This window comes from Staurois parvus, unplaced genomic scaffold, assembly GCF_062004578.1.
Source record: "Staurois parvus isolate SC_StPar_1 unplaced genomic scaffold, SC_StPar_1.0 ptg000096l, whole genome shotgun sequence".
NCBI classification, from domain to species: Eukaryota; Metazoa; Chordata; class Amphibia; order Anura; family Ranidae; genus Staurois; species Staurois parvus.
In genome coordinates, this window is record NW_028317892.1 from 10,345,304 (window position 1) to 10,373,223 (window position 27,920).

Sequence of the window (27,920 nt, forward strand, 5' to 3'; positions counted from 1 at the left end):
GTAACAATTCTGTGTCTGTCCCTGAGTAACAATTCTGTGTCCCTCAGTAACAATTCTGTGTCTGTCCCTGAGTAACAATTCTGTGTCCCTGAGTAACAGTTCTGTGTCCCCGAGTAACAATTCTGTGTCCCTGAGTAACAGTTCTGTGTCCCTGAGTAACAATTCTGTGTCCCTCAGTAACAATTCTGTGTCCCTCAGTAACAATTCTGTGTCTGTCCCTGAGTAACATTCTGTGTCCCTCAGTAACAATTCTGTGTCCCTCAGTAACAATTCTGTGTCCCTGAGTAACAATTCTGTGTCTGTCCCTGAGTAACAATTCTGTGTCCCTGAGTAACAGTTCTGTGTCCCTGAGTAACAATTCTGTGTCCCTGAGTAACAGTTCTGTGTCCCTGAGTAACAATTCTGTGTCCCTGAGTAACAATTCTGTGTCCCTCAGTAACAATTCTGTGTCCCTCAGTAACAATTCTGTGTCTGTCCCTGAGTAACAATTCTGTGTCCCTCAGTAACAATTCTGTGTCCCTCAGTAACAATTCTGTGTCTGTCCCTGAGTAACAATTCTGTGTCCCTCAGTAACAATTCTGTGTCCCTCAGTAACAATTCTGTGTCTGTCCCTGAGTAACAATTCTGTGTCCCTCAGTAACAATTCTGTGTCTGTCCCTGAGTAACAATTCTGTGTCCCTGAGTAACAGTTCTGTGTCCCTGAGTAACAATTCTGTGTCCCTGAGTAACAATTCTGTGTCCCTCAGTAACAATTCTGTGTCCCTCAGTAACAATTCTGTGTCCCTCAGTAACAATTCTGTGTCTGTCCCTGAGTAACAATTCTGTGTTCTCAGTAACAATTCTGTGTCCCTCAGTAACAATTCTGTGTCTGTCCCTGAGTAACAATTCTGTGTCCCTGAGTAACAGTTCTGTGTCCCTGAGTAACAATTCTGTGTCCCTGAGTAACAGTTCTGTGTCCCTGAGTAACAGTTCTGTGTCCCTCATTAACAATTCTGTGTCTGTCCCTGAGTAACAATTCTGTGTCCCTCAGTAACAATTCTGTGTCCCTCAGTAACAATTCTGTGTCTGTCCCTGAGTAACAGTTCTGTGTCCCTGAGTAACAGTTCTGTGTCCCTGAGTAACAATTCTGTGTCCCTAAGTAACGATTCTGTGTCCCTAAAGTATCTGTGGCCCTAACTCTGTCCCTAATACAGAGAGGTCTGTCTCTCTTGAATGACCGGAGGCAAATGGAGAATTGTAAGATGGCCGCAATTTATAGCTCCACCATTAGACAGTGCTGGCTGGCTGGCTGCTGATTGGCTAATGCGATCACATGCCATGAATGAATGCATTATGGGTCAGCGCGCCTTCCCAGAGATCCCCGCTCCGTCGCCACACATGTCGCCGCCATTTTTGGAAAAATTTCGATTCGCGCATCCGAAGTCTGCTAATTTTCGGATTCGAATTTTTTCTAATATTCGAAACGAATTCCACTTCGCCAAGTTCGATTCGCTCATCTCTACATATTATATTGCGGTGATGTTGTCACGAATAGTGGATAGGACTTATAATTCACTAGAGAAAAGTTGGGTTAAAATGGAAGGTATTTTACGTAATGCACGTCTTGAGAAGATTATTTTGATATCACGAAAGTTTCGCACTATGGATGAAACGAATCGCACGTTGACACGGGAGGTTTTGAGAGTGTGGGATGCAATACACAAGTATTTGGGGTGGAAATATAATTCTATATTGATCCTGTTGGTGGGGAAGGAGTTTTTCCCACCAGGGAATGGTAATATTTCAGGGAAGTGGTTTAAAAATGAAGATGCACGGTTAAGGGACATAGTAAATTAGGGCGAGTTGTACACTTTTCAGGATTTAAAAAGGAAAAAAGACTTATTTGTTGTATTAGATGTAATGAAGTATTATCAATTAAGGCATTTTGTTTTAAAGCTTCCCCAGCCTCTGAGGATGCTCCCATTTGAGAAAATGCTGAGCTCTGATAGAGCACCAAAGCATATTACTTCTAAGATATATAAGATTCTTATCGACTTGATGGGAGCTGGCTGTCCGCTGTTCTTAGGGAAATGGGAAAGGAAGCTGGGAATGAAAATAAGTGAACAGCAGAAGGCCAAAGTGTACAAATTGATACATGGGGCAATGAGCATGAGCACGGTTGAAATTAACTATAAATGTTTAACCAGATGGTATTGTACACTGAATGTGGTACATAGATTGCAAGGAGAGGTATCACGGTTGTGTTGGAGGGGATGTGGACTATAGCACATATATGGTGGGGTTGTCCCTAAATACAGATGTTTACAAGTTATACAGGATATTATGGGGATCACTATGCAGAAAGAGCCATGGGGATGTCTGGATCCGAAATACCAGTGAGACAATACAAAAACATTATACTATGTCATTTAATTAGTGCGGCCAAGGGACTTATGCCCAAATTCTGGCAGGTACAGGATCCCCCAACATTGAGGGACTGGATTGATAGAGTTGACTATATAAGTAAGATGGAAGAGCTATACCACATAGATGAAGATAAAATGGCAAAGTTTAGAAAGAAATGGGTTAGTTGGTATGAGTTTAAGACATCTAAAAAATATCTGGACGTGGTGGTAGCCTCAGTTGGATTGATGTAGGAGAATTGAACTGAAGACTTAGAAAATTATAGGGAGAGGATTAAAGTAAAGAGATATAGTGATGTATAGGAAGGAATGGGAAGGACAGAATTACATGGACCGGTGGGATTTGGGGGGAGGTAGGGAGGATGGGGGAATATAGGGGAATGGTTTGTATTTCTTATGTGATAATGATGAAAGTGTATGAATTTAAATATTGGAATGGGAAAAAAAGGAAAAATACTCAATAAAAATATAATTTAAAAAAAACAAGCAGAAACAAATATCGCACTAAAATGTGTAATACTTAAATAAGCTTCAATTATTTTGTAATAATTAAACTAACTTTAATAATTTTGTTACAATTAAACAATTAACACTTTAAAGATTATGTTATGATTAAATAAGCATTTAAGATTTTGTTATACTTAAATAAGCATTTGTAATTTTGTTATATTACATAGGTGCATTTCTTATTAATAAAATGGAAGTTCTCTGATCATGATTTTACAAATTGAATTCATCTTTTTAAAAAATTCATATTAGTGGTCCACGGGATTTAAAATTATGAATTTAGTGGTCTGTGAGGTCCGAAAGGTTGGCGACCGCTGGCTTATGTGCTAATAATAAATACAGACCTTCTCACTTAACAGGTTGAGAGAGGATACCATAAGGCTTACTACAACTACTCTCAAGAAGGAAGTGGTAAGAATTTGCAGGCTGGCTGGTAAGTGTTCCTGAGAAATCCTTTGTTTGTTTGTAATATGCATTGCCCTTCCATGTGCACCTTACTGCTAAGGCTGGTTATAGGTTGGGACGGTTACAATTTTTTGTGTGGATGGACTTTATTAGCTACATGGTCAAATACAGTACAGATGCACTAATGTGTTTCAGCCATCAGGCCTTAATCATAGCATAATCCAACTAAACATGCAGTTTACTATATATTGCCCTCCTCCAAAACAAATAGAACAGACAGGTGCATCACAATTAAAATCAATTAAAGGGAATGTAAAAAAAATCTTATGGACTTGGATCAAAAGAATGCTGAGAATCCACATATATTTATATTATTTATTTATTTCAGGTACTTGTATAGCACCGTCAATTTACGCAGCGCTTTACATATATATTGTACATTCACATCAGTCCCTAACCCTCAAGGGGCTTACAATATCTATATAATGTGAACCATCATCAATAAAAATGGAATTTACAATAAAAGTAAAAAACCATGATATACATCAATAAATGCTATATTTTATGAAGGCAATTACAATCAATAAAGTGGAACTTTGGTCAGAAAAGTAATTCCTGCTAGATCACTTCAGGATGGCCCCTTTTGCAGGTACAGTATAGCTACAGTGGGGATCGAAAGTTTGAGCACCCCAGCTAAAAATTTGTATTAATGTGCATAAAGAAGCCAAGGAAAGATGGAAAAATCTCCAAAAGGTATCAAATTACAGATTAGACATTCTTATAATATGTCAACAAAAGTTAGATTTTATTTCCATCATTTACACTTTCAAAATAACAGAAAACAAAAAAATGGCGTCTGCAAAAGTTTGGGCACCCTGCAGAATTTATAGCATGCACTGCCCCCTTTGCCAAGCTGAGACCTGCCAGTGTCATGGATTGTTCTCAATCATCGTCTGGGAAGACCAGGTGATGTCAATCTCAAAGGTTTTAAATGCCCAGACTCATCAGACCTTGCCCCAACAATCAGCACCATGGGTTCTTCTAAGCCAGTGGTCGGCAAGCCGCGGCTCGTGAGCCACATGCGGCTCTTTACACGCTTTAATGCGGCTCTTGTGTGCCGGGCGCCCGCTCCCCTCCCTCCTCTCGGGTGGCAGGGACTCTGCAGCGTGATCCAAAAAAAAAACAGCCAGGGCAGCGCGGTCAAATGCAATGATTGGCCAGTCTCGCTGCCACTCACATCCTGATAGCCAGTGATTGGCTGTCAGGATGTGTGTAGGCGGGGCAGCGTGACGAACGTGAGAGGAGCTAGGCTCCTCTCACAGTCCGCCCTGAAGACCGGAACGGCGCGGGAACACGGCGAGAGGAACGCGCGGAGCAAAGGTAAGTGAATTGACACAGGGGGGACTTGGCTTACTACTTGCTACTTACTTACTACTACTATATGAGGGATGAATTACTATGGGGGATGAATTACTATGGGGGATAAATTACTATATGGGGGATGAATTACTATATGGGGGATGAATTACTATGGGGGATGAATTACTATAGGGGGGATGAATTACTATATGGGGGATGAATTACTATAGGGGGGATGAATTACTATGGGGGATGAATTATTATATGGGGGATGAATTACTATGGGGGATGAATTACTATAGGGGGGATGAATTACTGTGGGGGATGAATTACTATGGGGGATGAATTACTATATGGGGGATGAATTACTATGGGGGATGAATTACTATATGGGGGATTAATTACTATATGGGGGATGAATTACTATGGGGGATGAATTACTATATGGGGGATGAATTACTATGGGGGATGAATTACTATATGGGGGATGAATTACTATGGGGAATGAATTACTATATGGGGGATGAATTACTATATGGGGGATGAATTACTATGGGGGATGAATTACTATAAAAACTTATTGAAACTAAAAACAGTGTACCATCCTATGTATTTTCAGTTTTAAAAATGTGGCTCTCAAAATAAATTTCAATCGTGGTTTTTGCGAGATTTGGCTCAGTTGAAAAAAAAGGTTGCCCACCACTGTTCTAAGCAGTTGTCTAGAAAACTGAAACTGAAAATAGTTGACACTCACAAAGCTGGAGAAGGCTATAAGAAGATAGCAAAGCGTTTTCAGATGTCAATATCCTCTGTTCGGAATGTAATTAAGAAATGGCAGTCATCAGGAACAGTGGAAGTTAAAGCAAGATCTGGAAGACCAAGAAAAATATCAGACAGAACAGCTCGCAGGATTGTGAGAAAAACAATTCAAAACCCACGTTTGACTGTACGATCCCTCCAGAAAGATCTGGCAGACACGAGTTGTGGTACACTATTCCACTATAAAGAGATACTTGTACAAATATGGTCTTCATGGAAGAGTCATCAGAAGAAAACCTCTTCTACATCCTCACCACAAAAATCATCGTTTGAACTTTGCAAATGAATATATAGACAAGCCTGATGCATTTTGGAAACAAGTTCTGTGGACCCATGAGGTTAAAATTGAACTTTTTGGCCGGAACGAGCAAAAGTACGTTTGGAGAAGAAGGGGCACAGAATTTAATGAAAAGAACCTCTATCCAACTGTTAAGCATGGGGTTGGATCAATCATGCTTTGGGGTTGTGTTGCAGCCAGTGGCACAGGGAACATCTCACGAGTAGAAGGAAAAATGGATTCAATAAAATTTCAGCAAATTTTGGATGGTAACTTGGTGCCATCTGTGAAAAAGCTGAAGTTAAAGAGAGGATGGCTTCTACAAATGGATAATGATCCTAAACACACCTCGAAGTCCACGGGCGATTACATCACGAGGCGTAAACTGAAGGTTTTGCCATGGTCTTCACAATCTCCTGACCTCAACATAATTGAAAATCTATGGATAGACCTTAAAAGAGCAGTGCGTGACAGACAGCCCAGAAATCTCAAAGAACTGGAAGACTTTTGTAAGGAAGAATGGGCAAAGATACCTCAAACAAGAATTGAAAGACTCTTGGCTGGCTACAAAAAGCATTTACAAGCTGTGATACTTGCCAAAGGGGGCAGTACAAGGTATTAACTCTGCAGGGTGCCCAAACTTTTGCAGACGCCTTTTTTTTGTTTTCGGTTATTTTGAAAGTGTAAATGATGGAAATAAAATCTAACTTTTGTTGACATATTATAAGAATGTCTAATCTGTAATTTGATGCCTTTTGGAGATTTTTCCATCTTTCCTCGGCTTCTTTATGCACATTAATACAAATTTTTAGCTGGGGTGCCCAAACTTTCGATCCCCACTGTATGTAAAACATTAAAAATAAGTACCTATTCTGTTTCAAATTCAATAATTAATTGTCACACCCTGCTGTGCATATGCTCAGTTGCTCTCTATTTTTTCAGCACTATGTCGAAAATGTAGAGGTTGATCTGCTGACAGCCTTAAGATTTACTGCTGCTCGGGGGCTCTAGGTTTCAGCAAAATGGCAGCCTCCAGCAAGAAGAAACAGGAACAATGCTTGAGGCAATTTACAGCATATTATAAATATCAATGTGGAATGTATGTTCCTTGCTAAAGAACATTATTTTTATCCAGTTGTTATGTGCAAAGTTCCACTTTAAAGGAATTTGCATTTGAATTATAAAAGCGGAAAAGTTGTGTACATAAATGGGACTAGAATCCGACAAAAATATAACCATAATAGGGTGTCAAACTAAAATTATTATCTCAGAAACAGGTCCATGTCAAATATGTGGTTGAAGCTAGATGGAGTTCTTATGCCCAAGGTAAAAATCCACCATACTTCTTTTTCAAGCAGTTTCCGATATGTATCGCCACCGCTATGAGGTTTCAAGATGCGCTCTACCCTGCAGACCAAGAAATAGCTCATATTGCTTGCATTATGTTCTCTAAAATGTTTTAAAACTTTAGAAAAGTTTATAGAATTGAGATTAATAGCATCGTTAAAACGTTTCCCTATTCTCGTTCTGAGGGGTCTAGTCATGCAGCCTACATACTGAAGAGCACACGGGCTGCCCTCAATGACATAAACCACATTTTTGAATCTACAATTGATGTACTGTTTTATAGGGTACTCAGCATCTGTAGCCAAAGAACGAATGCTCTTACACTTGGTATGCCTGTCACAATACTGGCATGTATTCAAACCACAACGGTTGGAGCCAACAGTAGGAAGCCAAGTGTTTCCACTGGAATGGGAACTAAACATGCTGGGAGACAACAAGCTACCAAGTGTAGGCACTTGATAGAAAAATCTACACTCGTTTTTCTAAATTGTAAATAAGTATTTATCTGAATAAAGAACAGGTAGATGTTGTTTTTTTTTAACAATATCAATCACTTATTTATATTCTGTGGGAAATGTAGTGACAAAAGTGACTTGAAGCTTCTGCTCCTGTCTGCATTGGGGTTTCAACCTTGGATTCTTGCTAACTATGTCAGATCTTTTTCTTTCAAATACAATTTGTGTTCCACCAATCCTTGTAGCTCCTTTCTCTAAGTCTATCCAAGATTAAATCACACTCCTGAGCAAAGCTCTCCAAAAACAGGAAATTTCTCTTAGCTCTGGTGAACTTGCCCATGGGTACCAATTGGATAGTGTGTGTGGGATGACAGCTGGTTGCTAAGAGAAGTGAAATAACCAGCACCCAGGAACGACAGGGTATCAACTAACCCAGTGACACAGTTGCCTGTCAATGTGATGTCCAAAACATAAATAGCCTCAGGACTACTTTCATTAAAGGTTAAAGTCATTCTGATTTAGGTCTTATACAAAAGATGTCATTCAACTGATGGAGAGCTTCTAGCTTCTTCTTTATAATCTTTAGGACTCAAGGCTACCACTGTATCTCCTTTATTCGCTTCTCAGATGACTATAGTGCGTTTTTATAACCATTGGAGCGCCAGTCGCTCTGATTTATCAAAATTGGGCCCGGAGGATTTAAACAAATGTACACACCTGTACATTCACACAACTTGTAGGTCTCCTGTAAGCCTGAGACACAGGATTGAAGGCTTTGTCCCACCCAAGACACTTTGAAGCCTTCAAGCTCCAGACCCCGACCCGGGATTACAAAACCTGGAGAAAGCAGTAAACTCAGTTTACTCTGCACATATTAAACACTCTGGACCCAAGAACTCTGCAAGAGTGTGAACCCTGTTGCATTCCTACATCTATTTTCACAGTGCCAGGGCCTTGCACTGTCACAGTATATATATATATATATATATATATATATATGTGTGTGTGTGTATACACACATATAAACACACACACTGCTCAAAAAAATTAAAGGAAACTTTCAAAACACATCAGATCTCAATGGGGAAAAATATCATGTTGGATATTTATTCTGATATGGAATTGGTGGTGTGTTAGAAACATACTGATGCCCCATCGTTTCATGGAAATGAAAATTATCAACCTACAGAGGAATGAGTTCAAAGGCAACCTGAAAATTGAAGTGAAAAAAATGATGCAGCAGGCTAGTCCATTTTGCTGAAATTTCATTGCAGAAACTCAAAATGGTACTCAGTAGTTTGTATGGCCCTCACGGGCTTGTATGCATGCCTGTCAAAGTTGGGGCATGCTCCTAATGAGACGACGGATGGTGTCCTGGGGTATTTCCTCCCAGATCTGGACCACGGCATCACTGAGCTCCTGGACAGTCTGAAGTGCAACCTGGCAGCGTCAGATGGACTGAAACATGATATCCCAGAGGCGTTCTGTTGGATTTAGGTCAGGAAAATGTGGGGGCTATTCAGTGGTATCAATTCCTTCATCCTCCAGGGACTGCCTGCATACTCTCGCCACATGAGACCGGGCATTGTTGTGCACCAGGAGGAACTCAGGACCCACTGCACCAGCATAGGGTCTGACAATGGGTCCAAGGATTTCATCCCGATACCTAATGGCAGTCAGAGTGCCATTGTCTAGTCTGTAGAGGTCAGTGAGTCCCTCCATGGATATGCCTCTCCAGACCATCACTGACTCACCACCAAAACGGTCATTCTGAATGATGTTACAGGCAGCATAATGTTCTCCACGGCTTCTCCAGACCCTTTCACATCTGTCACATGTGTTCAGGGTGAACCTTCTCTCATCTGTGAAAAGCACAGGGCGCCAGTGGCGGACCTGCCAATTCTGGTGTTCATTGTCAAATTCCAATCGAGTTCTATGGTGCTGGGCAGTGAGCACGGGGTGCACTAGGGGACGTCGGGTTTTCAGGCGACCCTCATGAAGTCTGTTTCTGATTGTTTGGTCAGAGACATTTACACCAGTAGCCTGCTGGAGGTCATTTTGTAGGGCTCTTGCAGTGCTCATCCTGTTCCTCCCTGCACAAGGAGCAGATACTGGTCCTGTTGATGGGTTAAGAACCTTCTATGGTCCTGTCCAGCTCTCCTAGAGTAACTGCCTGTCTCCTGGAATCTCCTCAATGCTCTCAAGACTGTGCTGGGAGACACAGCAAACATTCTGGCAATGGCAGTATTGATGTGCCATCCTGGAGGAGTTGGACTGCCTGTGCAACCTCTGTAGGGTCTAGGTATCATGCTACCAGTAGTGACACTGACCCTAGCCAAATAAAAACTAGTGAAAAACAGTCAGAAAAGATGATTAGCGAAAAAAATCTCAGTGTACAGATGTACAGTGTAGATGTCCTAATATCTATGGGTATGTGTTGGAAAAAGACGTATATAAAAAAAAAATTCAAAAGGTGTATATAGCAACCCATTAGATGTCTGCTTTCATTTTATAATCTGCAGAATTAAAAGGCAGTTGGAATCTAATTTCTTCCTATGGAAAACACTACTGTTTTCCATGACATTTGATTATAAATAACTAGCAAACGTATTCCCGTTACATGAACAGGTAGCTTGAAATGGTACATTGCGATTTGATCTTTCCTGGACTGCTGCTTCTCACTCAAGAAAAGATGGAGAAACGCAATAAGATAGCACATATCAATAAAGAGGTACAAAACACATTTAACCCATAGCGACCAGAGATTACCTGTAAACTTAAATTAGAGTGCTGGAATCTGATTGATTGACATGGGTTACTGCCCTCAACACATACTGTTGTCATTTGTACTATTTATAGAATAAGCGTGAAGGTGAAGTTAATCAATTACCAAAATTTGATCAGCAGCATTCTCTAACTGGCCTCTTGGTTGCTATAGTGAAGTTACTCCAGTGAAGGGATGGCTGCAGAACAGTACCAAATCCTGGGGGAGCACAGATTATTTACACATAAATAAATACATGGAAATATGTTTTAACAACTAAGACTAAATAGATTGATGGTACAAAGTCTACAGACGAGTGCACAATTCTCTAACTTCAGATAGGTATATCTTACATATAAAAATATAAGAACAAATCAATTGCATTCATACAGATTAGATGAGATTATATAAACACTGAGTAAATACAGTATGTTGGAGATTTTGAATTAGCTCTAAGCAGATAGAGGCTCACATATTTTAGTCACGTGGCTGAAAATATAGATCCTTATCTGTGAATTATGCTTTGTGATTTGAAGCAAAGATTTTTTAAATCTGTAGCACTACCCCCTTAGGAGTCGCTAAAAGATTTGGGTCCCCCTATAGTCCTGCACAGCCAGGCTTCACGCATTTCCACAACAGCTTGCATCCAGAGTCAGAAATCAGTCCTCGAGCTCTGGTTTTGTTTTTTTTATTGAAGGATTTAAACTGGGATAGGGTTAGAGGTCTACAGGATGTCCAATGATACTGATCAACTGAGGACAACTTCCTGGAACTATTTATAAGTCTTCTCTGCAGCACAGTCTCTGTTGGAAAGCTAGTCAGTGTCCCTAGACCCTAGATGCTAGATGAACTTTTCCTCTTCATCCAGCAATCTGGGGGTGTCCCCGAACAAGGGATCCGGTTCCTGCCGCTTTAAGAACTAGATGGTCACTGGTAGGTGGCTAATATTGGTTTTCACCAGGGTGCTCTTTCCCCACTCCATCCAGGGGGTTTAGGTGTACTCACTCAGATCCTCTCCTGTACCACTTGTGGGAGTGTGGCTGCTACCAGGTCTTCTCCTTCACTGCCATGCAGGTGGTCCTCTCTCAGGGGGATGGTGAGCTCTGAATTTTTCTCCTCTTCAGTTCCAGGCTCCTATCCCTCTGGGCCCCTTCGTAGCTTCCTGCTCTTAGCCTCACATCTTCCACCTGAACTTTCTATCCAACTCTCCAACTCCTCTCCCACTGAACAGGCTCCAACACTTTTAAGGATGTCCAGCCCCTTGCCAACCTCTTGCTGGGGATTGGCTAGGTCCCCTTAAGAGTGCAGCCAGCCATTGCCTCTAGAGCCTTCCTCCAAAAGCCCTAGAACAGGGGTGAATTCCAGAGGGGCTGGTCTTCAGAGCCTCTCAGCCCTGACCACGATTTGACACCTTTCTGGCTATAACACCTGGGCTGCTACTCCCCTGTCTAAGCATTGGAGTCTAACTCCCCCTAGCTAAACTAGGAGGGTGCTACAAATCCTTTGGTAACCAATTATGGGGCTTTTTACAAAGGCTTTGTACAGTCTTCTTTAACCACTTGCGTTCCGGTAAGTTTTACCCCCTTCGTGACCAGACCATTTTTTTTGCTATTCATCACTGTGCTACTTTATTTGGCAATTGCCTGATCATGCAACACTGTACCCAAATTACATTTTTATATTTTTTTCACACAAATAGAGCCTTCTTTTGTTGGTATTTGATCACATTTTTTTTTTCATTTTTTGCAATATAAATTAAAAAATACTGAAAAATTCAAAAAAAGATATTTTCTACTTTCTGTCATAAAACATATCCAATAAAATAAAAAAAATCTAATTTCTTCATAAATATAGGCCAAAATGTATTCTGCTACATGTCTTTGGTAAAAAAAATCCTAATAAGTGTATATCAATTAGTTGGGTGAAAATTATAGCATCTACAAACCATGGCGGTGTGGCAGGCAATCTGGCACCAGTGTTAATTTAGTCGCCGAAAATATTTTCGCTGATGAAATAACACTATTTTAGTCAACTAAAAACAACTAAAATGAAAACAATTCAGACTACTAAAATACGACTAAAACTAAAATTACATTTTAGTCAAAAGACTATGACTAAAACTAAATTGAAGTTAGTACATTTTAGTTGACTAAAATCATTTTAGTCTACTAACATCTAATGGATTTAGTTAAATTGTAGTGCATTATTAAAGCATTTCCCTAGAATTTCCAAACTCATTCTATACTCCTGGAGTAAAAAAATCAAATAACATGTTATTATTTATGCTATTAAGGTTTGAACATGCTCTACAGACACAGATTTAGCTGTTGTGATATATAACTTATATATCCCAATGGCTAAATTTGTGGCTAAATACAGATACGCCACCCGGCCTGGAGCAGTCGAATGGTCTTGCACTGATAATGTGTTTTTTCTTACTACATGGTATGTTCATATAAATATGTTAAGAGCGGTTAAAGGATAAGTTCACCTGTGGGAACATGTTACATGTTCCTCCCACGCCCACTGCCCACCCCGCCTTCCCTCAGATAATACAGGGAGAATCTGTCAGAATTGAACATGGCCACATCACTTATTCACAGTGTTCTATGAATGAGTGCCTACAAGTCCCAAAAGCCTTAGCAGCTGTGGGCTTGTAGTTTTCAATGAACTACCACAGAGCTGTATAGAGCTGTGGTAGTTCATTGCAGCTTCCTGTCAGTATGTCTGCTTGCTCGTACATCCCGTATGGCTAGTAGATATTCTGACAGGTCTACAGGAGACCTGCATGGCATCAGCGATCTACTGATTGCTGGTGCAATGCTTTTCAGGCTCCTTTGGACAAAAATAATAAATGCACAATTTTTTCAGCTATAGAAAAATGTGCATTTATTATTTTTGACCAAAAGGTGAACTTATCCTTTAAATTTGTGTTTTAGGCATGCCATGGTTTAGCTGGAGCATACACACCAAAGCACACTTGTTAGTATATTTTGTGTTCAGGTATATATACTCATCAGTAACTGGAGGAGATTCCAGGAGACAGGCAGTTACTCTAGAAGAGCTGGATAGGGCTGTAGAAGGTCCTTAACCCATCATCAGGACCGGTATCTGCTCCTTTGTGCAAAGAGGAACAGGATGAGCACTGCCAGACCCCTACCAAGTGACCTCTGCCACTGGTGTGAATGTCTCTGACCAAACAATTAGAAACAGACTTCATGAGGGTTGCCTGAGGCCCCAACGTTCTCTAAGGTGCTCTGTGCTCTCTGCCCGACACCATGGAGCTCGATTGGCATTTGACATTGAACAGTAGAATTGGCAGGTCCGCCACTGGTACCCTGTGCTTTTCACAGATGAGAGCAGGTTCACCCTGAGCACATGTGACAGATGTGAAAGGGTCTGGAGAAGCCACGGAGAACGTTATGCTGCCTGTAATATTGTTCAGCATGACCGTTTTGGTGGTAGGTCAGTGATGGTTTGGAGAGGCATATCCATGGAGGGACGCACAGACCTCTACAGGCTACACAATGGCACCCTGACTGCCATTAGGTATCGGGATGAAATCCTTGGACCCATTTTCAGACCCTATGCTGGTGCAGTGGGTCCTGGGATCTTCCTGGTGCACGACAATGTCTGGACTCATGTGGCGAGAGTATGCAGGCAGTTCCTGGAGGATGAAGGAATTGATACCATTGAATGGCCCCCACGCTTGTCTTACCTAAATCCAATAGAACACCTCTGGGATATCATGCTTTGGTCCATCAAATGCTGTCAGGTTGCACCTCAGACTGTCTAGGAGCTCAGAGATACCCTCTTCCAGATTTGGGAGGAAATACCCCAGGACACCATTCGTCGTCTCATTAGGAGCATGCCCTGACATTGTCAAGCATGCATACAAGCCCGTGAGGGCCATACAAACTACTGAGTACCATTTTGAGTTGCTGCACTGAAATTTCAGCAAAATGGACTAGCCTGCTGCATCATTTTTTCACTTTGAGATTCGGGGTGTCTTTGAATTCAGTTCTCTGTAGGTTGATAATTTTCAACGATGGGGCATCCTTACATTCCTAACACATTACCCAGTCCATATCAGTAGGGATATCCAGCATGATATTTTTCCCCATTGAGATCTGATGTGTTTTCAAAGTGTTCCTTTAATTTTTTTTGAGCAGTGTATATATACTGTGTATTTACTGTATATAAAATAGATAGATAGATAGTATATTATAGAGTATATGTACAGTATATATACATATGTGTATTATGATAGGACGACAGCTTATATTGAAGGTGGCCTAAACTAACCAAAAAGTACTCAGCCAAAGTATTGTAAAGTACAGCATTGCTGTCCTAAAAATAAGCCAAATAGATATATACTTACTTATACTTTAGACTGGTTGTCGAGGGGTTAATGTATGTACATTACTGAGGCGTGTGTATCGGGTGCAGATTTAGCTGGTGACATGAATTTTTGAAGTGCTGAAAAGTGAGGTGTATGTACTAAAGTACAGATCTCATTGGTAACAGGGATAGTTAAAAATAAGTTGAGTTTGCTGGACTGTAGGGAATGAGTTGTGTGTAATGTGAAAATCTCACTTGTGGCATGGATACCGGGGCGTGAGCTGTATGTACTAAGGAGCAGATCTTACGGGAGACATAAATACTGAACATTAAAGTGATTTTAAAGGTTCTTTTTTTTTTAATAACAAACATGTCTATACTTACCTACTGTGTACAGTAGTTTGCAAAGAGCAGCCTGGATCCTCCTATTCTTGGGTCCTCCACAGGCTCTCCTTGCTCCTCCTTTCTGTCGGGTGCCCCCACAGCAAGCGGCATGCTATCTGGGCACCCGCTGCTCCGTGTGTCCATTCACACGTGGATCTGTGGCTTGGCCCCACCTTCTCTCTCTCCTCATTGGCAGGCTGGCTGTGATTGACAGCAGCGGGAGCCAATGGCTTTTGCTTGCTGTCTCAGCCAATAAGGTGGCAGAGACACAGGGCAGCTGATGCTGTCATTCATATCACTGGATCATGATGAGGCTCAGGTAAGTATTGAGGGGGCTGGGGGAGCTGCTACACACAGAAGGTTTTTTACCTTCATGCATTCAGCCTTTGCAACCACTTTAACATTGATGGAATGTTGGAAACAATCTGGGGTAAAGATCGCACTGGTGACATAAATGCTGTAAAATGATTTATGTACAGTGGAGTGCAGACCTGACTGGTAACATAGATACTGGTAGGTAACTTATGTGTGTGCTGGTCTGCAGATTTTAGTGTGAGCAATGTTTGCAAGAGTGCAGATCCCACTGGTATCTGTCATAGATCATTTATTTTATCATACTGTAAATTTTCACAATATTACATAAAAAGCATCACTGAGATGATTAATATCTCTTATAAATACTAAATCATTGTTGACAGCTCAGTTTAACAAAATGTCATACTACAGGCCAAGTCACCAGTTTTTGGAGTGATTTTCAGCGGCTTTTTGAGATTTATCAAAATTTCCAAGTAGAGGTTTCCACATAACTAGCAATGTGGAAAAGAAGTAAATATGTTTTCAAATAAACAACCTAATTACTTTTGCTTTCTTCTACTACAATATATCAGATCTCATGAGGAAATGAATATACCTGTATTCCCATGCAACCAATCATGTTCATTCTAAAATTGCACTTCAAATTAGACTGACTGTTTTGTTGCTAAGGACACCACAAACGTTTTAGCATTTTGTGGATTTATTTATCTATTTGTAAAACCCTGCAGAAATATTGGCTGCAGGATGTTAAATGGACACAAGACGGCAGTGCTCTGCAGCTCAGTTATACAGACTCTTGAATAAAAGCTTTGTTGGACTAATAGGCTGATAGCTGGACTTGCTTGTTTAATAATAAGCTAATAAACTGCATTTCGGAGAAGAGCTAGATAATGTTGGGGGGGGGAGATAAATTCAGAAACAAAGACAATATAATACTGGCGCACAGAGCTTTGTTATCCAGAATAAAAATAAGTCAATCATAATCAGTATAGTGCCGTAGGGGCACTAAAGAGCCATGATCCAAAGGTTCCATATAAGATGACTAGAGTCCTTGGAATGCTGAAGGTAGTGGCTGCTTTCCTATACAGTGTTGCCAACTCTAAATAAAAGTAGAAAAGAGAATAAGGAGGGACCAAGTGCAATAGATTAGTAAGCGATTTAATGATACAGGATAAAAAAGCAGTCCTGTGCCCATTTCCACCTCCAGGACCCCCTTGGATCGCGGCTGGTGTTTTTCCTGCAGGACGGAAAGGAGCCACCCATGGATTCACAGGTGAGCCGTGTTTTATATTTACTCTTGTGAGGCTTTTTTAATCCTGTGTCATTAAATGGTTTACTAATCTGCTGCACTTAATCGGCACCTCCTTCTCTTTCCTGCAGATCAACTCAAAAGCCTGGGAACCAGAGGACAGGAAGTGGACGGTGAGAGCTGGAGAGCAGGTGTGAGGGGAAAGCTGTGCAAGATGTCCCCAGAGAGTGAAGGAGTGAGGAGGAATTGCTGACCGCTGACAAGCCAGACTGACAATCCTGTGAGTAGATAGACAGACTAGAATGCTGTCATCTGGAGGGATCTGGGATGGAGGAATCAAGAGAGCGCAGGGGCCCCCCATCTACAGAGAGACTATCTGCTACCTGCCTGAGGCCAGGGATCGGGTGAGAGAGCTCCATACCCAAATCATCTAAGTTGCAAATGACATTGCTAAGTTCAGTTACTTTCTTCTCAGTTTAACATCCTTTGTTTCACAAGTTACATCTGCTAAGGCCTATCCTGCCTTGCGACCTACTAATCGGTACACTTTCAACACATCAAATCACCAGAGCTTGCTGCTATATGTACCCTACAGGTCAAGTTGTATTATTGCTTCCATTACAGTCTGCCCCAATCATCAAGGAACACCTTCATTTCGACAGTTTTCCATTTTTTAATCACTTCCTAATGTTTTATCTCACCCTGTATGTCTTTGTTAAAGGGGTACCATTCAAATCCAATATCACTTAAAGGTGCAGCACCCTTCTTTTGTGTTGTCCTCTATTAAGGAACTTCTACCTTTGCCTCAAGGAAGTTTTGGATCCTTATGTGCACCAACTAGGGCCCCATTGAGTGCGCAGAAGATCAGACATGCAGTTAAAGGGACATTGGCCTATTTAATTGAAGAGCTCTTCTTTCTTTAGAATTAAACCCAGCTACAAGCCACTGAGAGCCTAAAGTGAGTTAGCCCCTCTGTTTGGTATTTTTTTTTACTCACTGGGGAAGAAACATCTCAGGATTACGGCTACCATTTAAATTCTGAATTGTAGGACAACTAGAATTGATTTGAGTATTAGCTGGTATTTCATGCACATATTCTTGTTGTTCTCATGTGCTTTGATTTTGACCTCAATATAACCAAAATATCCATTCACTCTAAACTGTGTGTAAGGCTATTTTATTGCAGCCAGGGGGTTCTTCTGGCCACAGGTCTAAGGTGGTGTCAGCAGGGGTTGGGCTACCAAACTGAACTCGGGATAGACAGGGAACCCAATATTTACTCAGCGGCCCTCAAGGGGGTAGTACTACATATTTATTTAATTTTTTATGATCACACAATGGAAGGCAGTGTTAATGTTGTTGCACTAGAGGTCTTAGTTGCACAAGAGTCTAGGCAAAGCAACCAAGGGCTGTCACCTTGTGAAAAACAGAATGGAGGAATACAGCTGGCAGTGGATAAAACCCCTAACATGAATATATTTAGGATACCCAAGAGATATTAATAAAACATGCATATTTTACCACGTAATGCTTAAACATGAAGCTGTTCTGTGTAAAACATATCTGTAAGCTAGACACTTCCTGTGCTGGAGTGGTTTGTATCTAGGAATGAGCCTTACAGCAGAGAAATAAACAGGAAAGTTAGATGCTGTACCCAGTGAGGAACTAATATGTGTGAAAAACTGAAATGTTCATTTCATCTGTTTATAATGTTCCTCATAGAGAAATGTCATCCTAGAGACACATGGAAGTTCCCTGGCAGCCACTCTTACGCAAAAAAAAATAATGCCATCAATCTGCTACAAGTAATTATTACAGTAAAGCAAATGTGTACCAGTCTCTTTCAAAATGGTCTCTATTTAAAACATGTGGATAGTTTCTATAATTTTGCACATTAAATTTAGTGGCAGAATAGGTTATACTGTTGTTTTCCAACTAGCTTGGTAATGCTTTGTTGTATATTGTAGCAGTGGAAGCATACTGTACTAGGAAAGATGACATTGCAAATGCTATTTTCGAATCCAAAATATAGAGGTAGTAAAAGCACAGATGGTCTAAGGGTTGGTTTTGGACAGGGGTTATCTGCTACTAAGACTGTGATGGCCTATATATCCTGACACCAGACTCATGACAGGAATCTGAGTATTGGTTATTTTGGGCTCTGGACCATGGCCAGGGAGAGTAAAGATAAACCACTGGCCAACACAGGGTTTCACCTGGGTTAGGCCCCTTTCACACAAAGGCTTTGATCAGGTCCACCTGTCAGTTTTTCAGGCAGACCTGATCAGACCCCCCATTCACCCCATGGACCCACGGCTGTAAAGGTTATTTTAATTAATTTACACACCATTTGGTCACAAAATACAAAATAGCCAAGCACTAGGTCATATAACCATAAATGAAGTTATTATGGTGAGGACATTACAGTGAATTAGGATATAGCTGTGAAATTCTTGCTGTTTACTAATAGGTTTATGTGTTAAATAGAATTTTACCCATAACAGCTTGATTAAAAATAATGTTCTTTAGCGTCTTGCGTTCCACATTAATAATTATGCTACCAACATTAGTTTGCGCTGTAAATTACCTCCAGCATTGCTACTGTTTCTTCTTGCTGGTGGCTGCCATTTTGCTGAAGCCTGGAGCTGCAGAGCAGCAGTTATATCTTTAGGCTGTCAGCAGTTTGGCCTCTAGTGGCTGTAATTTTTGGCACAGTGCCGAGAACAGAGGACAACTGAGCATGTGCACAGCAAGGTCAGACGGTCTTACTGAATTTAACAGTATAAACACTTATTTTTTAAATTTTACATAGCTATGTCTGCAAAAAGGGCCAACCTGAAGTGATCTAGCAGATCTGGCTTAATTTTTTTTACTAAAGCTCAACTTTAAGAGGGGAGTTCGGTACTTGCCATTATGCAGCAAATCAAATTTTCCAATCACCCAAAAATCTAATTGGCTGCTATGATCAACAGTTATGATTTTTGTCATCCTGTGACCTCTTTTGTGTTATTTTTCAATTAAATGCTTTAGTTTTTAACAAACATATAAACAAAAATGGAAGGTCCCCCCAATGCCTATATCTTAAACATTTAAACAATTGAGAATAGGCATAGGAATAAGATCAATAATATATAATTGTTTATGAAATGAAAAGATAATATGTGAATTTTCTTTATTGTATTTTGTGTTGTATTTTGTTTTCTATTATCTCAGTGAGTTCTCTGTACAAATTAAGTATCATGGTAAATCAATGCAACAGGTGACCAGGTATTTTACATACCTGGCAGTGTGTAGAATGTAAAGACTTTGCAGAAGGCTGCACCTTTTGAGACAGAGAAGTTTGTAGATCATCTGCATATATCTGATAAGATGACAAAATATTTAATTGAGTACAATGATACAAAGACAATGGGTTGCAATGGTCCATCAAGAAGAATGGGAAGTGAGAGAGGGGTGAGGTCCCCATACTGTGTGGATGAAATAAGTATCCATTACATCTCAAATTGCAGGGAGTTCAAACAGTGGGTAAGCACTTATAGGATAATCATATAAAGCCAGAATCACATGTCCTGAGCAGGGAAAGAGGAAAAAGGATTAAAGTGAAAGAGAGAAATGGGAGATGGAGAAAGATGGGCAGGTCAGCAAAAAGAGGAAAAGGAAAAATACAAAAGTGAAGAGACAAGAATGAAAGAGGTCATCAGCTTTGCATCGAAGTAGGGGGTTATCCGTCTGCTATGCCAGGATTTGTAAATCTAGGGCTTCAAGAGTGAGGAGTCAACGTTAGAAGGGAGAAAATGATTCACCCAGGTTTGCCAAATTTTCAAATGCCATGGCATCTTATTTAAAATGGTCGCCTGGATCTTACTATAGATCATAGCTTGGGTAACGCTATTCTTAGTTTCCAAGAGGCAGAGTGATGGAGATTTCCAGGCCTTTACAGTAGCTGCAGTTTCTTTAGGGTTTACACATAAACAGCCTCAGCATTTATTAGGCTGTTTATGGCTGACTGAATATTTAAAGGATTAAATCAGATTTTCATATTTTCAACACACTATTGTTTGATAAGAGAGCATGAGATTTATTCTTAATTTTCACTGTTAAGAGACCAGTATCACAAAAATGTATTCTGATAAAGGTATGTAATTAACACATACTGTATAATAAAAGTAACTAGTATACTAATTGTCCCCATGTATAGGCCCTGCAAGCTGTCTACCAAAGTGACAGGGACAAACTAGCTCAAGCAGTGGAGGGTTGAGATGATTTTTGTTTTCAGTGTGGGAAATGTTATTGCATGTTTTAAGTCTGGGGGAAGGGTACCCATGGAATAGGAAGAGTTTAACTATTTAACCAGAGCATAGCAGTAGGCATGGAGTAGGTATGTGGTTATTTGGTCAATTAGACAGGCTGTGGGAAAGATAATGTAAAGAGAAAAGTGATTTTGTTTACTGTAAAATAGATATGATATTTGAAAATAGATGAGTGGGGCAATATAGTAGCAATGACTGGCCAAACGCTGTTGAAAGCCTCACCTGTTGCAAACATCTCCAAGCTCAAAAACTGTTGCTAAATATTATTAAAATGTGAATATTTAAGAGAAATACCACTATCCAAGTATCTTTCCCCATCCTACCTGAAATCCATGGTTGTCCTCATTTCACATTCTTCTCCATCTTTGTTTTTGACGTCATTGGGTGTAGGGTGACTCTTCCTGGATCACACAGTTTTGCAACTTGCAACCCACTGATGCAAATGCCAGGCCCGCCCTCCTCTGAGCACTGTATTTGGAAAATAAAGCATCCTGGGATATGTGACATTCATTCATCAGAAGGCTTTAGTACATAGGAGATTTCATTCTTGCCTAGGTAAGAATGGTTGCTGGGGAGCAGGGAACACAAAAAAGTTAAACAATTTAGACAAACCAAGAAAAAGAAAATTCCATTTGTGATTGCAGAGAGGGGGAGGGGAGCAATGATACAAGGCGTGTCCAGGGTTTGAAGGTCTGCTTTAAACACTAAAGGCCTGGGCACAGGTGTGCAGGGTTTGGGGTTGCTGTCTAAACTTTAGTGTGTCTACTGGGAAAGATGAGCTGGGACCAAAGACAGAGGAGCAGGAGTGTCTTAAGAGCCCATGGTAGGAGACTGCTGGGAGTCTGGGAAGAGAATTCAGCAGAGTACATTGCCAGGGCTGTGTGCTGTTGCAGAGCTGTGCTGGGACTTTTCTGTTTGAAAACGAGTCACATAACTGCCTTTACTATACTATGCTGCTATGTGCTGAGAGCCCAAAAGGGGTTCTGCACAGGAGGTTTAGTGATGATTCCAATGTTCCAGTTGTTTCAGAGTGTGCCTGCTTTCCAGGGGTTTCTAGATGTTATAGTGTTCCAGAGTTGTACTGTTGAGTTCCAGTGAGAGACTGGCTGATTCTGATCTGATCTGGAGACAGTTGGCAGGTGTTCCTGATTGTCTGTGGAAAGGAATGTCTGGTGCTGCTGCACTAGGGCTCAAGGTGGGGAGATCTTTCACTGGCCACCAAGGGACTGCCTGAGACCCCCATGGACCTACGTCTGTGGTGAATGGCATCTTCAGCAAAAAGATTCTGTGTTGCTTGCTCATTGAATAATTTTGCCCCTTTTTCTGAGGATATCTTGGACCCTTTTCTTCTGGGAGCATTCCTTCCCTGTTGTGATTACAAATACCCTCGAAAGGGAAGGGTGAGTGCTCCTACAGTGACTAAGGGCCACAACATCAGCAAGACTGGATTATAGATATTGTTCCACTGTCCAGAGAGGGATTTTGCTTGTAGGTGGGCCTTCTTTATGCCAAGTCTGTTGTTAATCTGAAAATTGTTTGACATTACATTTGTTTGCTAAACCTCTTTTTATACTCTTTTTATAGGGTCTTTGTGTTGTTAAAACCCATTGGACATTTCCAACAGTATCAGTGGTTACTTTGGTTCAGATACAGGGTGTGGCATCACTGGTGTAGGACAGAAGAACCCAAACAATTTAGTTGCTCCTCTGGGGGTAGTGTTACACCAATTTTATGTTCCTCCCCTCAATGTATACCCTTTTGTCTGGCCCCCAACTAATGTCCAACATTCTCTGCTCTCCACCTCACTTTGCACCACGCTATGCTTTACAGCCTATTGTGTTCATATCACATGCCTGGTGGAGACTGAGTTGACAAGTGTGACACCTATGATAATGATTACAAGAAGTGTAAGGACAATGAAGTGGCACAAGTGACCCAGGCAACTGGAATTCTGTAGAAGCACTGAAGTATCTTGATCACCAAGCAGCTGGTTATCAAATGGCACAGCAGAAACCTAACTAGAAGAAAGGCTGAGGTTGGTGAAGGTAGAAGATGATGCTGGATCAGCAGACAGGAGCAAAGATATGATACAGGTCAAGGTGTTAACCGACAAGCAGATGCGGTATCAAAACAGAAGTGTGGTCAAAAGTTCAGGTCAAGGTCAGAAACAAGAGAGACGCAAAGGCACAAAAATCATCAACATACAGAAGGATAGTCAAGGGCACAAGCCATTTCACTATTGGAAAGCAGAAGTCCAAGACTTCTGACAAGATAAGCAGTTGGTGATGGAAATGGAATAAAAGCAGGTCAGGTCACTATAGCAGCTGAAGAAAACCACTAAGTAATCTTTTCAAAGTAAGCTGAGCCTTAAATAAACCAGATGAGCCAACACCAGAGCTAAATTTGCATGTCTACCAGCGCATATGATGCAAATTGCACAAATAAAAGCATGTGTGCATATGCCTGTCCAGCTGTAATACTATGTGCAAAATCAAGTTCTGGGGTATGTGCATGTTCCCACACTTTCTTCCTTGCACATTCGTCAAATTGAACCTTTCTGATAGCGCCTCATTTTTCTTTTTTACAGCTTATTGTGCATTTCAGCCATACTTTACTACTTACCATGCCCCTCCACACCTCATTGTGCATCCTGCTCTCTGTTATCAGCTGTGAAGACTAAAATCCCATTCTCTCATTCCAAAAACTTGTATTTTCCACATAAATGCAATTTATTTGTTTAACAGTATAGGTATAGCATTTTCTGTTTGACCTATTGCTGACAAGGCTTCAGCAGCCCAAAACACTGCCAATTACATCACCATGGCAACTGGCTAATTGGTCAATACTACATTGGGGCTAATTTGTAGCAATGTGGATGAATAAATTGTTCTTAATTAAGTGGCATGTTTTACATCACATTTGTAATCTTTGAGATTGTGGGTGTTCTTTCAAAGCATAGTTTATTTTTTGTTTAATCTGATAGTGTTATACTAGGTAGATGATCTGCCAAAATTGTAAGGCGTGTTTTTTTCATTAAAAGCTCACCAAGTAATTTCACAAGTAATTGCAAGTGATCATCTGATATTAAAGTGTTACTAAAACCACAACAGTAAAATCAGTTTGTATATGCAGTAAAGCACGCTTGTTATACTCACTGTGGAACCTAAGGGGTTAATTCTCTGCATTGTGTAAAAATGCTGTTTGATCCTGACTTTTCTGATCCTCCCCTTCTTCCTGTGTCTCCCTCTTATCTCCTGATAAGACATATTATGTGGAGACACTCTGCACATGCTCAGTTTGGCGTGTGTTGCTAGAAAGGTTTTTGTTTTCTTGGGAGAGTGCATGTGATCAGCACAGGGCCAATCAGCACTGTCCAGACAGACGTCATGGGTTTTTCATCCTCCTAAAGCAGAAAGAAAACTCCTCCTACAAGCTTTAACATGTGCTCTGCTGGACACTGATAGAAGTCACAAGACTTCTCTAACTTCTGAGAAAGGGTATTTAGTAGTTTATATTTACTGAAATAATTGCATTTCCATGGTCTGTGTACTGTGGGAGACCAGATATAGTGAATGCAAGGTCCTGAGTTTAGTAACACTTTAAAGATTTTTTGGAGCTGTTTTTCATGGAAGATCTGTATGCATTGATTGTGGATCAATTTATATGCACAACAGTTTATCACCGCCAACCCAAATTCAAACCTTGCCAGATCATTCGCATGGAAACTCATTACGGTTTATGAATTAAAAATTTTCATAGGCCTAACCCTGAACATGGGCATTACTAAAAAAAAATGAATAGCGGTTGTATTGGTCTACAGACCCGATTCATCATATGCCCGTGTTCTCTGCTGCCATTGCCAGGAATAGATATGATCGTATAATGTGTTTTATGCATTTCAATGACAATACACTCTGTCGTCCTCGGGGCGACCTTGAATTTGACTGGCTCCACAAAATTTGGCCCCTCGTAAATCACCTTAACCAAAAATTTACAGATGTCTATACTCCCCAGCAAAACATTTGCGTTGATTAATTAATCATTAATTTCTCTGGCCGCCTCGCATTCAAACTATTTCTCCCCAGCAAGTGGGCTAGATATGGAGTCAAGATGTAAAAGACCTGTGAGAGGGCAACAGGCTATACATATATGTTTCGGATTTACGAGGGGAAAAGATAGTCATGTGGAGCCCCCCGGATGCCCAGACTAATGGGGAGCAGTGGCAAGATAGTTTGGGACTTGGTGTCATCCTTTTTCCATATGGGGTACCACTTATATGTGGACAATTTTTATTCAAGCGTGCCACTATTTAGACATTTTTACAATCTTGGAATTGGTGCATGTGGCTTTTAAATACCTGTCTTAGAAAGGGGAAAAAGCCTGCTTAAGAAATGAGGATGTCATTCAGCTGCAGCACCAACTTGTTTATTCTGATAGCAACAGGGTCTTGCTCTCAGAATATACATAAGTAGGTGTGTGCAGTGCTGTTGGATGAGATTTTTCATCCGCAGTTACAAAAAGAGCATATATGCTGAAGCATGGGGGCCTGGGGTGGCCAGTGGGTGGGTGGCCAGTGGGTGGGTGGCCCCTATGCCTCGGCATATATATTTTATAATATTTTTTGGCACATTTCATGTGTGCCCGCCATTAGAAGTGCGTGGATGCAGGGTGGTAAATTATAATGGTGGGCATACCATACACTTTTTCTGGCAGAGATTTCTTCCCTTTTTTTCATTCAGCCCACAGGCTGCATAAAAAAAAGAACATAGCATATACACCCAACAAGGACCAGCGATGTACTGGTATATCACTGGACTTTGAGTGGTTATACAAGGACTGCAGCTGCAAGCATCATCCTGGTATTGTTTTTTTCAGCCGGCGATCGGCTTTCATGTAAAAGGAATCCTAGTGGTTAATTAGCTGCAGGATTGCTTTTACAAGCAGTGGGAGAAGATGATCCCCCTCCCCCACTGCCTTCTATGGCCTTCTCAGGCAGTCCAGTGCCATGGGGGAACCTGAGAATGCAGCCAGTGTTTCTGCCAGCTGACCGTAGAGCTGATTGGAGACCAGAATGGTGCCAATCATCTCTATAGTCTAAGAAATCAGAAGCTATGAGCATTTAATTCAGTTTTGCAGGATATAAGCAGCGCCATTTGTAAATTGGGAAAGCATCTGATCACACAAATCTTGGTGAGATTAGATAATGTAAGGGCAGAGGAGATATCTAGAGTCTGACAGACCCAAGATTTCTCAAAAAAGAATATATGACAATGCCCATTCAAGTTATAGGGGATATTTGCATTCCCTGTGATGGCATTAAAAGTGATAAAAAAAAATGTAAGGGACAGTGTAAAAATAATTTAAAAAAATCGAAATAACTTAAAAAAAAAACCAAAAAAGCACCCTCTCCCCCCCAACATGCTGGCACCTGCTTATGTGAGCGTTAACCCTGTGCCAGTATGTAGACAGCGGTTGCACCATGCATGTGAGATATTGCAGCGAACATCAGATCAAGGGCAGTAATTCTTGCACTACATCTCATCTGTAAATCTAAAATCGTAGCTTGTAAAGGCATTTAAAGCTTTGCCTATGGATATTAAAAATGTATTCAGTTTGTCGCCATTGCACGGGGCATGCGCAGTTTTAAAGCATGTCGTGTTTGATATCTATTTACTCGGAATGCCATCATCTTTATTATTGTACCAAATAATTGGCCAATATATTGTGTTTTTATGCACTAAAACACAAGTAAATTTCCTAGCAAAAGATTTTTTTCATGTGAGCAAAAAGTGTCAGAAAAGGCTTGGTCTTCAGTTGGTTAGAAGAGTGAATGATGTGTGGCATAACCTTCTAATGCTGGGCATAAAATGCCCCCAACACCCAAAACTACCTCTTTTTGGAAAGTAGATACCCCAAACTATTTGTTGAGAGGCATGTTGAGTCAATAGAGGAATTTATTTTTTTACCACAAGTTTTTGGAAAATGACAAAAAAATTATATTTTTTTTTTACACAAAATTGTCACTTAAATGATATATTGCTCACACATGCCAAGGGTATATATGGAATTACTCCCCAAAATACATTCTGCTACTTCTCCCAAGTATGGGAATACCACATGCAAGAGACTTTTTGGCAGTCTAGCCAAGTACAGGACCCCAAAATCCAATAAGCACCATCAGGCTTTTAAATGGCTTTATTTCCTCATTACACTTCCTGACTACCTATCACAGTTTCGGAGGCCCTGAAATGCCAGGATAGCACCAAAACCCCCCAAATGACCCCTTTTTGGAAGGTAGACACCCCAAGGAATTTTATAAGAAGCATGGTGAGTATTTTGCAGATGTTGTTTGGAAAATGAAGAAAGAAAACAAAAACATATTTTTTTCTTTTTTTTTTTATATTTCAAAACCTTGTGAGAAAAAATTAGATCTGCAAAATACTCACTATGCCTCTTTTTAAATTCCACATATACCCATGGCTTGTGGGAGCAATATATAATTTAAACGACAACTTTGTGTAAAAAAAAAAATGTTTTTGTCATTTTCCAACAACTTGTGGAAAAAAATAAATCTTCCATGGACTCAATATGCCTCTCAGCAGATAGCTTAGGGTGTCTACTTTCCGAAAAGGGGTCATTTGGGAGTGTTTGTACTATTCTGGTATTTTAGCATCTCAAGAAATGTGATAGACAGTCAGAAAGTAAAAGCTGTGTAAATTCCATTATCTATACCATACTTTATAGATGCTATAACTTTCACACAGCAATCAATATCCGCTTATTGGGATTTTTTTTTTACCAAAAACATGTAGCAGAATATATTTTGGCCTAAATTTATGACGAAATTTACGTTTTTTGGATATTACTTATGACAGAAATGAGAAAATATTGTTTTTTTCAAAATTTTCGGTCTTTTTTTGTTTATAGCGCGAAAAATAAAAAGCGCACAGGTAATCAATTACCACCAAAAGAAAGCTCTATTTGTG

At 40.5% G+C, this 27,920-nt stretch overlaps 1 long non-coding RNA gene across 1 annotated transcript; it reads left to right on the forward strand.

The window, feature by feature from the left end:
- Window positions 1-3,266: 3,266 nt before the first annotated feature.
- LOC149467989 (uncharacterized) lies at window positions 3,267-17,784 on the forward strand. The gene is made up of 3 exons (XR_016311809.1): window positions 3,267-3,342; window positions 16,583-16,648; window positions 16,756-17,784. It is a non-coding gene; the product is annotated as an uncharacterized LOC149467989 (long non-coding RNA).
- The last annotated feature ends 10,136 nt before the right edge of the window (window positions 17,785-27,920 follow it).